We start from the raw sequence: 14,301 nt of genomic DNA, 5'->3' as shown, positions 1-14,301 counted from the left end.
CTAAGAAAGAAGACCAGGGCTCTGCAAGGTATAGAATTGGTCCTGCATACTTCTTGATAAAAGGTATCTAGATTGGGGTAGGGGATGCGGGGGGTTTAAACAGGTTTCTTCTTACGAGGCCAGTAGACTGAGAAGTGCAAGGGGGGGGGGGGTTAGGTAACCAATTTCACTGTGGATGCTGAGGTGGACATTGTGCGTACAGGATAGAAATTGATGATAACAAATGTACAGGCTTGCAATTAATGACGAGGGCATACCTAAGTGCTACATACTATGTTGTTCATATTTTTGCTACAATTTCACAATGCATAAAATATCAAAGATTTGCTGTGAATAATTTTCAAGGGCAAAAATTCAACAAGCATCAATCTATACCAGGCTTCTCCAATACGTAGCTCGTGAGCTAATAGTATCTCTCCAGCTATTTATAAGTAGCTCTCCGGTGCACAGCCCAGCCTACTAAATTAAAAGCTTTTTGCTTGGGTGAATTAATACATGTATACCAAAATTGAAAAGCGTGTATACGAGACGAAAATGTTTGCATTTTCAGAACCCAAATGTTTAGAGAAAAATGATTGAATTTCCAACAATATATTTAAAGCTAATATTTGAGTGATACATCTTGTGGCTCTATGGGGAGGCTTATTGGTCATCTTATCTTGGTGCCAGGGGCAGTGCAGCTGTGGTTATATAGTATCCAGGTAGAGGCATTCCAAATTGACAAAGCTTTTTTGACATTACAACTGGTAACCCTCCTTGACCCACCATGGGTGATCACCTTTGAGAATCTTGCATGGGGTAACCATCAATGCAATCAGGCCTGGTGAGGGCACTATTACAACACTAATATTAGAAGCCGGGGAAGATTTTAATTGAGCACAAGTAGCTCTTATTAACGAAAAGATTTCAGACCCTAGATCTATACTGTAAGGGCACAACTTCCAGTCACATGGACCCAAGAACAATCTCTGTGAAAATTAAGGAGGATTGTTAAGAAATTTTGAACTGAAAGGAATACAGATACAGTATTCGAAAAAACAAACGCACACAGAGAAATAAATGATTGAAGTTGAATCAGCTACATGAGACCATAACAGCGATAGACTATAAAGGCGAATTTGTGTGTTTATTAAAAAGTGCCTTTAAGTAGTCTCCTGCACTACTACAGACAAGCGCTTATCCGACAGTGACTGGATAGCTCTGTTCGACTATAATTCCACCATGTCATTCAAACCAAAATTGAGGGCAACTAAAAAAAGAAAAAAATCCCAGAAACAAAGTGCCTGGTAAATATGTTGTATTCTTTATTTCTGAACATTAAAAATGTTTACCCAATGAGTCTTTCAAAGTCTTTGCCAGTGGAAGTATAAGAAAAATGTCACTAGTCAGAGTCAATTTGGAATTCTAGCCCATCTATATTCTTGAGACTGAACCCAGATTGTGTTTTCTTTAGTGCCAAGACGTCACAGTTTGAATTCTCACTGCAGACTAAAATGAAATATTTCCAGCGAAACTATGCTATGCCTTGCTATGCACTCAACGGTGTGTATGAAAGCATTCATTGTCATCAAGGAATATTATTTTCTGTTGTGGACGAGTTCAATAATAGCACAAGAAGCAGATAGAAGACCATAATGGGGGACTGGCTGCACGTCAACAAAATTAGGGACTTATGGGCTTTTTTTATAGAGGTCCAACATAAATGCCTGCTCAGATCATGTTAACTAAAGGTATGTAGTTCCTCTCATAGTGATGCTCGGGAGCAAAGGTAAGCCAAGCTTATCTTGGTTAGTAGATTAAAACTCGGTGGGGTTTGGTGTAGGAAAGTGTGTGTGAATTCCTTCTTTCGGAAGTAGGAACAAAAGATCTCCTATAAAGAGACCCTTCATGGGTGTCCATTAGGTATTGCAGCGCCGACCCAACGAGGAGCAGGTCCATATGATGAAGCATGACACCTAGCTTGCTGGGTGTATGTGGACCCTAGTTCCAAAAGAAGGAATTCCCACACTCTTTCCTACACTGAACCCCACTGAATTTGTAATCTACTAACCAAGATAAGCTTGGCTTACCTTTGCTCCCGAGCATCACTATGAGAGGAACTACATACCTTTAGTTAACATGGACTGGCTGCATGGACATGAAAAATCAAGGTTGCAAACCTGTGCAAGCTATTTCAATTCTCGATTAACACGAACAATTTAAGGTGTGTGTATTTAACCCTATAATGTTGCCTCTAGTTCTAGATTACCAGCCGAATTTCACATGAAATTTTGTATCAAATGTAATGGCATGGACCCTAACAGCAAAAAACATCACACTTAAAACCAAATATTTCATTCATATTCTTACATCATTGATAAAGACATGTAATACATGTCTTCTATACTAACGTTACCTCTTCTGAGAAAAGGGGCACAGCAAACAGAACTTTCAAGTAGGTTGAGGCGTAAAATGATGGTACTAAGAAATCTGTTCCCTGAATGTAGATGGGGAACTGAAAATGCCAAAAATAGTTGATCACATTCTGCACCACGATTGGCAGATGTGCGTGATTTTAAGTATGGCAGGTTGATTACCCACTCTAAGTGAGGAGGTAATTCTGCAACTAAAAAGGGGGGAGGCGGGGGGCAATAATGGTGGCGTATGAACAGCCTGATTTACAGCGATTGATGTGCAAATCTGTTCAAGATACTTCCATGAAGGTCCTCGAAGTGTGGGGGGTTTAACATGCTGGCAAGCATTCCCCAGCAGGTATGGCGAGACCAGACATGTGGGTACCTCCAATACACCGCCACTTTGGAGGGAGCAGTTGAAGACGGAATTTCAAACAGGAATTAAGGGCATTAAGGGCTTCTCTTCCAGAGTGGCTTCCCACATGATGGAAACAATCATTTAGGGAGAGCTCTAAAATTGGCAGGGAAGGGAAATCCTTTACAATGGTGAACAGAACACCTGCCATCAAAACATTAAGCTCTATGTTCCTCATTCAAAACATCTTTATCTTATGGGATGATAAAGTAGGAAAGGAAGAGAAAAAAAAAGAAAAAGAAAAAAAGAAAAAAAAAAAGGAGGTATTTCCGGTGTTACCATGCCGTACAACTTGCTAATCTGCTTGTGCCTCAGCTTTAAAAGCAGGTTTCCTGTTCCGATGTGAACAACTACAACAAAGTTTGACAATGGATCTTTCATGGGTAGTTTTACCACACCCACAAATTCCAAGTATCCCAAATAATGAAATAATTATTGCATGCATGCATTCATTTTGCATCTCCCAAGGCAAAGACCGAAAAAGAACCCCCAAAATCCTTAAATGCGTTTGATAAATGCTGGCCACAGGCGAGGTCACCACAACAACCGTCACCCTGAATATCATCTCATGAGGAGGGACAAATATTTGCTTTCCCTGCTTATTTTATATTAGAACTGAGGTAAATGCAGGTATCCATACCCCTTTTTTCAAAAATAGTTTTCCCATGATTTAATTAAATGTAATTTAACATCATACAGTGACTTTGCTGTGGACTTTAAGGTATAGGCTTTAAAAACATACCCACGGTGCCACTAAATATTAAAGCAGTGTCTTGATTTCCCATTACAGAACCAACATCACCTTTGTTATCTGTGGCCTTCAGAGTAGATTCTTCACAATACTACCTTCCAAAACGAATTGAAATATTGCATGATTTTGGCCTCCAAAGCCGAGCCAGGCTTATGTGCTATGGAGTGTCAATATATGATGATTTTTAAAATCCCAAGGGGGGGGGGGGGGGGGGGGGGGTTCCAGTATCTGTATGGTGCATCTGGGGCAGCTGGAGGGCCCCATAGGTGGGAAGATTCACCATGTTAGGTCCCTTGGGGTCTGTCTCTCAAGTGTCTCTGCTGTCTGCCACATAGAGGTCACTAGATCACTGCTGAAGCAAATCTGATGTTGATGCGTCCTGGCAGTTTCCAGTTTGTGGGTTAAGGCTAGTGTGCCCTATTTCTTTTGAGCTCTGACTGCAGCCTGAGGACCTTGACGTTCAACGACAAGGCAGGGCCTGATGAAAGCTGATCCAACTCTGGTGAGGAGGCGACAAGGAGCCAGAGAATGAGGGCCTGCCTAAATGTCCACAACCAAGATAGTGGGGTGACATCCCAAAGCCTGCTCTGTTGTGATGGGAAATAGCAGTTGCCACACAGTACTTTACTGGGAGCCGCATTGGAGGATCTCACACAAGTCATCTTTTCGCATGTCACCACAAAATAAACTGGACCAGAAAAAGAATTCCTAGCCGGACTTTGATATGCTTTCAGTGCAAATCATCTTTACACCTAGCACCACCACCAAATACACTAGACTAGCACACCACTTCCAGGCCAGAAAGTGATAGCAATTCAGTGTAGCCAACGTGAAGTCTGACACCACCTTCGCAAAACTAGACCAGCAAGTCAGTCTGATTACACTGATTATCTGACCTGCCATGGTATCTTGTCCATTTAGTACTGATGGATGGGTCAAAATATTCTGTTCCCTTGATTTTGGAGCGGTCTACTCTCTAATATCGTCATGATGACCTTGCGCATTTTGCATTTTTGACTACAATTTCAAGAAGCTTTTGAAGTGGGATGTCCAAGATGAGTCTGCTTATGACATTCTGGGTGGTCTGGAGGTGGTGGTTGAGGATTCTGGCATAGAGTGCGTAGCCAAAGTCTAGTAATCTGGTGACTACAGCTTGAGTGACGGTACCCCTGGTGTTTTTGAGGATCCATTTGAAGATTTTTCTGAGAATGAGTAGCATGTGGAAAGAGGAGGAGCTAACTGCATTCACCTAAGAGGCCATAGGTTTATCGTCTAAGATGATTTCCTCGTTTTGTGCTTGGTTAGTTGGTGACGGAAATGTGCCAAGCTATGATGGCCACCAGGTTGAGTCCCAGGGGGAGTTCTTGTTCCAGAAGATCAGCACTTCTGTCTTGTACCAGCTGAGTTTCAAGCAGCTGGTTTTCACATATTCTGTTACGCAGATCATGCATTTAATGAAGCTGGATCTGGTCGAGGGGGACTTGTCTGACATTCAGAGGATGAGCTGGCTGCCATTGGAGATTATGAAGACACTGTGAGGTCTGATGACTTTGGCGAGTGCTCCCATGTACATGTTGAATAGAGTAGGGCTGAGAGATGATCCTTGAGGGACTACGCAGATCAGCTCCTTGGGCTCAAATGTGTAGGAAAGGAGTCAGACTTGCTGTGTTCCCCCTGTGAGGAAGGAGCATATCTAGTCAAGGGTTGGACCTTAGATGCCTTTTGCGTGTTGTTTTTTGAGGCGGCTGAGGTGTAACAAGGTGTTAAATGCAGCCGAGTAGTCCAGCAGTATGAGGGTGCAGAGCTCATCTGTGGTGGCGATGAGTTCTGTCTCCGTACTGACCCGAAGGTATCTGAGCGCTTTACATGAGCACCAGTTGCGTTAAGACAGACACATTCATTTTTGTTGGGCACAGGGAGATGAAATGATTTGTCCAGAATCACAGAATGTTGAGCGTCCCTGTCGAGACTCTAACCCGGTTTCCCCGCTTCAAGGTCGACCACTCTAGCCGTAAGGCCACATCCTCCCACCAAAGTGTTGGAGAGAGGTTTCTAGGGTCGTGAATTACTTGATGATAGCAAAAATCTTTGCTGTTGGAGCTAGTTCTGATCCGAATAGTGAGGAATATTTTCTTGACATCTCTCAGGAGGTAGAGCCCGAGAGTGGCCTTGTAGGTTGCTTTGGCATTAGCATCGTGGTTGGCTCTCCATTTCCTTTCCAACTGTTTACAGTATGTTTTGGAGCCCTGGATTTCCTCTGTGTACCATGGGGCCCGTTTGTTGGTTTTGCAGCGTTTGTGTGTTTTGATGGGTGCCAGAGCGTCTGCACAGTTAGAGCCTATACACACACCTGAGACAATTAAGCGATTCAGCTATTCCTAAATCGTTCCAACCCTCACTGTCCTGTCCCACTGGCTTAATGTAATGGCCTCTACTACATAGGCCTCCCCAACACTTTCCTTGGCAAGCTGCAGTCAGTAAAAAACCAGACGGCTCAAATAGTGCTGGGTCGGAAGAGACATGATCACATTACCCCCACGCTCAGATCCCTTCACTGGCTTCCTTTAAAACTCTCCGATTTGTTCAAAAGGCACTACATGACTGGACTCGGAAATACACCTGTAAACTATTTGCTCCATAAACATCCAACTTGAAACCTTTGAGATCTGCGGTTTCTCCATCTCAGATATAAAAGATTTGAGGCCACTTTCCAACAGTGTCCTCCAATTGGAACTCTTTACACACCCTCCTGAGGCTTGAGAATTACTACTTCAAATTCAGGAAGTCCTTGAGATGCACCTCTTCACCATGCTATGCACTATGGCAGACATACTGTCCTATGAGGAGTGTCTGACTGACATACATAAGCCTCACCAGTCACACGCCTGACACTAATTCACCTCTTTCAAGGAGGCTTTAGACTTCTTCACATTCAAGACTGATATCTGTTAATTCTCTAGTGGGACCACTGGACAACATATAGTCGATTCAAACTCACTGCTAAACAGTCTCTTTCCACTATGCTACTAGTGGCCTCCTTAAAGATTAGCAGTTTCTAAATGAGGTGATTTGGGGCACTAAAAAAAAACTTAATAAAAATAAAACAAAAAGTTTCTGCATACTTTTTGTGATTAAAATTAGTCAATTCATTGCAATGCCAATGCTCCACATGATCTGGAATGATGCACCCAATAGTCAATAGCACGGGGTGAAAGAGAAAAATAGTTTTCTGGATGAAGATAAAGCCCGCTATATGTATATTTTAAAATGTTGCCAATAGATATCCCTGTCAAGTCAGGGTAAAAAAAGAAAAGAAATGGAAGAACTGCACTCATGCCGTTCATCGTCAACATTTCAAAACTTTATAGGTCCTATTTGCAAAGGTTTCAGTTTACTTCCCCAAATGCATCTATCAGGTATGGTATCTGCACCCTTAAACACTTTTTTGTCCACACATTTGTACACATGCTTACTGAAGTCCATTACAGCTGGTAGCAGAAGCCTTCTTTGGGTGCCTGAGTGACTTAAACTGAAAGTCTTGGCTGAAAAGACTCGCTATTAGGGTAGCCACAGTTCCGCATAACTGCTATTAACGTTATGCGTTGCTCAGTCAGTCCCTTCAGTGTTGCTAGCAAACGATAACTGCTGTCACTCTGCCGCCTTTCCCTTGCCATAAGTATGCCCCTTTCTGGCGTTTTACAAGCTTTTCATCTGCCTAGAAACTGAGTCAGTAATAAATCATCTGTGAGTATACTACAAAAAAGTGATTAAAATTTGCATATTGACCAAAATGTTGATTTTTTGCAGAAAAATCTGTGCCACAAATCTGGAATGACCTAACTCATATCCTACTCAGGTCTGACTGCTTACTCGGAGCTGGAATAGTACCTTGTTTCACCTGCCAAGAATGAGCTGTCAAGGGGTCAAAGGCGATCTATGAATGGAAAGAAATGCAGTGGTACTTTATAAACCAAGAAATAGGTACTCATAACAAGCGCTGAAGGGTTAACTACGACTTTGGATGCATCGGCTAAAACAGCACTGTCAAATTCATTACATGCTACTATCTGACAAGAAACGAACATTTTCGGTTATTGTATTGTTTTTAGAATTGTTATGACATATATGCTGACACAAATAAAATAATGTACATATAAATAGCAAAGTTAGCAAAGCCCTGTTACACCCAGATAGATGAGAAAACTGAACACAATAATATGTAACTACCAAGATATCCGACCATCAGACAACGAACGTTCATCAGTAAAAGCAGAGTGAGACAACAAAAAGATGCATGTGCCTGAGGTGTGTGCTTTAATGTTCACAATATAAACTTCGTAGCACTGCAGCAAACGGGGCCACGTTGCCCATGTAGCTCTTTGGAACGTGGGAAGTAAGGAGCAGTTGCACAGCCGAAAAACAACGAAAATAAGAATCTAAGTTTCTATTGTAATTATGTGCGTTTGTAAATAGCCGCGTGCCCCCATTAACTATTAAATAATTCACCTAAACATCGAGGAGTGCACTATAACAATTCGTTATAACCCATGTAAAAACAAATTGATAAACTTAGATGTTCTTAAGAACGGCTGTGTGAAAAGACGACCGAAAATTAGAAAACGTGATGCATTCACTGCGGCATACGGACACACGTCTTTGGCTACACGAATAAGATGAGCCGTGTACACATACAATAGTTATTGTGGGTAACAAGCAAAGCAGGTTGTTTTTTCTTTCATTTCTCAGCTACAAAACTTTAAAAAAAATATATATATACAACGCAGCATGGAATGAAAAGTTTCACAGTGCACTCTCAATTTCATCTGGTGTTTGAAGAACCAAGACAGGCTAGGCTACATCGGTTCCTTTGAATTACGCCTTATTGATTGCCTATGACCACAGAACCATGTAGCCTCTTTAGGAAAATATAGTTTGAAACATTCAATACAGCCCAGTACCACTAACGGTAAAAGCATTTTCTGAAAAACTGACAAAAGAAGTGGTGAGTGACGGCAAATGTCACTGACAAGAGAGACAATTAATGGTATGAACAAGTGAGAGAACGAGATCTGCAAGAAAAGAGAGCGAGAACTACATACACGAAGAGACAGAAAGAGAAAACAGCAGTCACAGAAGGCTGAGAGAGAGGGAATTGGCAGAGAGGGTAGAGTGACAGGAGAGAGTGGGCAGAGGCAGGGAAAACTGGCATTGACGCGCAAGTGCTAGGATCTGTAACAGCGAAGCAGTAGCATGGCGTGACATTACGGAGATACAATTAGGATGCATCAGAAACATTCTTACTTGCTAGTTGAAACAGCGCGGAAACTGTCGGAATCCCTTCCAGCGCTAATGCTTGAACATACGTAGAAAATAAGCACTTTCCTATTCGACAGCATTGTGTCAAAGAAGGTAAGGTGACTTCGCTAACTCGGTAAATCCTTAACAACAGAGACCAGAGGAAAAAATGTCTCCTCCACAGCCTCGCTAAAGAGTACCGTGGAGGGCGAGTTAAGGTAACCACCTGTCCGCACTCACACAGACCCTCCGTGAAATCAGTTTAATGTCTGTAGTCCGTTATTGATTTTTTTTTCCTAACGGGTGTCATGCGCCCAGCATTTTACACTTCCGGTTCGCCTGGCAGCCAATCTCAGTGCCAAACATAATTCTGGGAGCGTTCCTTAATGGGTATTCCTACCTAGGATTGGAGCGTCGGTGTTGCCTTAGCCAATCCTGGTGCGTTGCACGTAACTCCCAACCAGTTATTGGCTGTGGACAACGCGAGTTCATCTGCTGTGTATAAACAATCGGTGCCATCTTTTACCAGTTGCACTCGCTACTTGCTAGCTACTTAGGAATTCGCATGTCAGTGGATGGTCAGTTACTGACCACACAATAACACGAGACGAGTAGTAATAGCTGGTCTGGGCTACGTAGGCCCTACTATTGGCACTCTCGATGCTAGATAGCGGAAGCGGCGATGCGAGCGGTGAGGCGGAGTCTGTAGGGTTGACCAGTGGCTTAACGCAAAATGATGCGCCGCGGAGGTCCCGTGCGGACATGGGCGTCCGCAGGGGGGGGGGGGGCAAGGAGGGGCGCTTGCCCCCCCCCCCCTGGAGTGCTCCTCCTTGCCCCCCTTGTGGCCATCCATGCTTTTACGGACGCCTTTTGTCCGAAATTACGGGCCCTGCAGGGAGCAGAGCTGTTCCCTGCCAGAGGCCTCAACTCCCTGATCGGGCGCCTCGCACTCCTCCTCGCAGCCCCTCCCGCCCATTGTCATGCTGTCTGTGGCTGATTATCACAAACAGAATGACAATGGCCAGTTTGAGCTGCGCGCCACAAGCACGAGTGGTTAGGTCTGGACACAAAGACCTCCTTTTAACCAGTGCTTAATTTGCAAAAGCAGAAGTGCCGGTGCCGAAAATGTTTCCAAGGAGGCCATAGCCCACTTCTATCTCTGGTGTGCCCCACCTTCAACACTAGCACTGCCTCAGTCTATCTTCTAACCTTGCTCTGATGTTTGTCCCATAGGTCTTTTCTCTAAGAGTCTATCCTCTCACCTCTCTAATCATTTTCTATCGTCTTTGTCACACCTGGTGTGTTACCTACTTCCCTGTATTTCTGATTTGCCCTCTATTCCTTATGCATTCTACCCATGCCCGTTTTCATCTTCCTTTTTATCCATATTCTGCTTTCTCTCCCCTCGATCTTGGCTCTTTACTTTCACTCTTCTAGCAGTGATTAGCTGTATCTCCGTTTTATCCTTTCTCTGCTCTTTTTTTCTCTCTGTCATGTCCTGTCCTCTACATCCTTTCAATCTATCTTCTGTCTTCTATCACTGTCTGGTGCACACCATGTCTGCCTTCTCTTTCTCTCTGTATCTGATTTGCTCTCCTCCTTTTCTTCTACTCTGCTGTGTTTTATCCCTCTCTTCTCCTTGTTTCTTTCCCCTCTTGCTCTCTCTCATCTTTACTAGTGCTCTCAGCCCTGTCTCTAGCCTGTACATGTCCCTGCTATTTTGTCATTCCTAAAGAAGGGCAAGGTGACATGTATTTTAATTCTTTATCTAAACCGACACGACACGAGTGCAAAAAAAAGAAATGCACACCAAAATAAAATGCTTTTTTGCACATATTAATCAGTGCATTGCGGAACAGGCGGCTGCTCCAGCACAGCAGGTTAGGTCACTGCTAGTGCCTCCTGCAATTAGTAGGTCCAGGGGTGACAACGGCATCGGCATCCAATGCTGAGCTTGCTGTGACCCTGATTGCTACAGCACAAGCATTGTCCCCGACCGTAATGCTGCCAATGCCGGTGTGTATGGCTGTGGCGCCTGCTGGACTCACGCGCTGAACAATTAGCATGCTGGGGGGCAGCGCACAAACAGGTGACTCCATGGCGCACAAAAGTTGTGCTCGGCCACAGCCGTATTGAGCACATTGCGGATAGCAGCAATGTAGGGCTGCCATCTATACCACTCTGGTCACGAAGCAATTTGAAAATGCACACTTAATTTAGTTTATTCTTCCTCGCGACCTCACTCCCAAGTTCCAAATGAGCTCTCGGAGCTTCCTTGCCTGAAATCCGTCATGAGCTAGCCCCCACCTACAATTAGCCAATGGGAGGCTCAGGCAATGGCAGGGTGCAACAGACTCGGGGAATCGAACGCAAGCCATTTTTTGATGATGACTTCTTGAATTCGTGACAGGTGTGATGACATCATCACTAACGTGGTGATACACAATCATGCCTGCCTGAACCGGTGTATGCCTGCCTGTGAACACATACCAGCCAGTCACCATGGCAAGGTATGTTATACTTTATATTTTGGAATGGAATAATTAATATTGAGACGACCACCTGCAGGTTCAGAAATCATAGCCCCGGCCCTGTGAAATAAGTTCCGGTGCTGAGCACCGGAAAGCACCGGCTCAAATTAAGCACTGCTTTTAACACAGTGTAGCTTGAGAGCAAGAGGTCTTCTGAATGAAGTTCTGGGGGGGGGTCGATGCATTATTCTCCCAAGTCAAAAATTGAGGTTGCGCCATAGCCCAGATTTCAGATCCCACCAAAACGTACACAGACTCGTGTCAATAACATATCTATCTGCCAGTATGCACCCTATCATGTCTGGCAGGACATGCTGACCCTGTGTTTCACTGCCTCCTATCCCCCTGCACCCCACTCCCTCATATCCCCCTGTACCCCACTCCCCGTGCTCAGGGCCGGCTCTAGGGCGGTGCGACCAGTGCCACCGCCCCGGGTGCTGACTTTGTGTAGGGGGCGCTAATATGATTTTAAAAGCACCTGCTTCTTTCCTGGACTCCTAGAAATTTTCAGCCACCAATAAAAATGTCTAAATGACTGCAGTGATTAATGCACTTCTTAGAGAGGGAGAGATCGAAGTTTTGTGTAATGGAAGTTTCTACTCATCCTAAGGTAGCGCAGAGGGTTACTATGCTTGCTGCAAAGAACGTGCAGCTCACAAAGTGCGTATAATGTAATGTAAATAGGTCAGTGGGTCACACTTTTGTCAGAGAGACCATATTGTTGATAACTCTAACTGTTATGAAAGATGCATGCAAACTGTAGGGTATGGGCTAGAGCGTTATGATTTCCCCCCAGCTTTTCATTATCCTAATGTGGCAAAATGGGTTAATTTGGGTAGAAATCAATTCTTATTAATAAAGGGAACCCCCCATCCATGGTGCTAGGTTTTAAATTCTAGGTTTCTGATTCTCCTGGCCAAGCCCTCTTAAACTATCCTGCCTACCTGTACGGATGACCTGTGACTCCTACAACTTCTTGTCCTCTCTCTTATGTAACATTTCCTATGCACTGTTTACACACTTAGGATTGTTTGTCTCTATGTAATCTGTGTAATGTAAAGTGTTCTGACACCTTACACGGATAGGAGCGGCACTATAAAATGAATTAAATGCACCTGAGACTGAATGGTTACGGAGGCTTGAGGGGCGCTGTGAAAGGATGGTTATGAAGAACCTGTAGTGGAGGTGGTCATTGGGGGTGCCAAAAAGCATTGTCGCACTGGGCGCCACGAGCGCTTAAGCCGGCCCTGCCCGCGCTTGCTGCCTTATATCCCTCTGTACCCCACACCTCGCGCTAACTGCCACAACATATCCCTCTGTACCCCACACCTTGCGCTAACTGCCACAACATATCCCTCTGTACCCCGCACCTTGTGCGCACTGCCACAACATATCCCTCTGTACCCCGCACCTTGTGCACACTGCCACAGCATATCCCTCTGTACCCCGCACATCACACTCACTGCCACATATGCCTCTGTATCCCACTCCTCACACTCACTGCCTGATCGCTCATTTTACCCTGCCATTCATCTTCTACGTGTTCTCTCCCCTTCCACTCGTTCTACCTCTGTTCACCCCTTACTTCTTTTAGTGCCTTACATCTTTCTAAATATCTCTACTTCTTTTCCTCTTCAGTAACATCTGTGGCACATCTCTGCACTTCCATTATATCAACGCACCCCTCTACCTCACCTGTCTACCTCAGTCTTTATTATTCCCTCTTCCTCAGCTGTCTCTACATGTCTATGACACACCTCTCCCTCTCTCTACCTGGCCCCCTCACGTTCTACGACTGCGTTATTCTCCCCTCTCCAGCTTTGATTTACCTGTTGCTGCTCCTGAATCTTTTTCTTCTACACCTCACTTCTTTGTCTACCCTTCACCCCTCGCTACCCTTCTGTTTGCCTTACTACGGTCTTTACCCGACCCACCTTTCAGTGCCTCTTCCCATTTCGCCTCACTCCCTCACAGCGCTCTCCTAGCATGCATCTGTTTCTCCCCTCACCACCATGCCTGTCTCTACCCCTCCTTATCTTTCTAACCAGCCTAACTTTCTACCTTCCTGTTATTCCTGATAGCGAACCTTTCATTTCACCCCTCCGGTTGTATTACCTATGCATTCAAATTGAGTAGGTCATTGCTGTGCTCCCAACCAGACATCGAGACCCAGTCCCCTAGCCTCTCAACATGCCCAGATATAACAACAAGCATTGGCATAGCCAATTGGTCTCACCTTTGGGACCTGCTGCAGAACTAAATACTTATACTGCCGGCATCATACTAACCCAGCGCCAAGACGCCTAGGCAAAAGTGAGCTATATAAGTTCTTCAGTCAGTGAGTCAGTCATAAGGTCCCAAAGGCGAGACCTATTGGCTATGCCAATGCTTGATTTTCTCAGGTTGGCCTGAACATTACCCGATCCTGATTGTCTGCCATTTTCGCCCCGCCCCCATTGATTAGCATTAGCCACGCCCCTTCATTTGCCAGGTTCGCCCCCCCCTGGAAAAATTTCTGCGGACGCCCATGGTTCCAGTATGGAGTGTCTGTAAAAACAATGGCGAGACCTCTGCCAGGTTTATTGAGGTGAGTGAGACTAATAATCTAATATATGGGGTGTTTTTTTAAACTGGAGGGTGTGGCAATAACCCGAACAGGACTCATCAAATCCAGAAACCATGTTTCTGTTAGGAACAGGACATAGAGCCAAGATGACCTGATATCTGATTTGTGATGGGGGACGGATGTGTATTGAGGAAAAAGCATTTAAAAGGGCGAAAGGGTCAGGATTTTGAGGATACAAAAGTAACCGAAATGCGTTTTTTGATACGTTGAGGTGCTTTATGAGGCGCTTATGTCACATGGAGTGCTTAGGGGGCAGTGTGCTTTGTAGCATCTTATTGACGCAGGAGTGG

General features: G+C 44.5%; 1 protein-coding gene across 3 annotated transcripts in view; it reads right to left on the bottom strand.

Annotated features, from left to right (window-relative positions):
• The window catches only part of CUEDC1 (CUE domain containing 1), a 535,352-nt gene extending 526,200 nt beyond the window's left edge, over positions 1-9,152 (bottom strand). For 2 of the 3 annotated variants that reach the window (XM_085649520.1, XM_085649521.1), the window contains exon 1: positions 8,861-9,152. The gene's annotated coding sequence lies outside the window, so the exon portion shown is untranslated. The remainder of the gene's footprint in view (positions 1-8,860) is intronic. The other variant, XM_085649522.1, reaches the window with a different exon arrangement.
• Between the last annotated feature and the right edge of the window lie 5,149 nt (positions 9,153-14,301).

Source organism: Triturus cristatus, chromosome 3_2 (genome assembly GCF_964204655.1).
Source record: "Triturus cristatus chromosome 3_2, aTriCri1.1, whole genome shotgun sequence".
Classification (NCBI taxonomy): Eukaryota; Metazoa; Chordata; class Amphibia; order Caudata; family Salamandridae; genus Triturus; species Triturus cristatus.
This window is presented reverse-complemented; position numbering and strand designations above follow the sequence as displayed.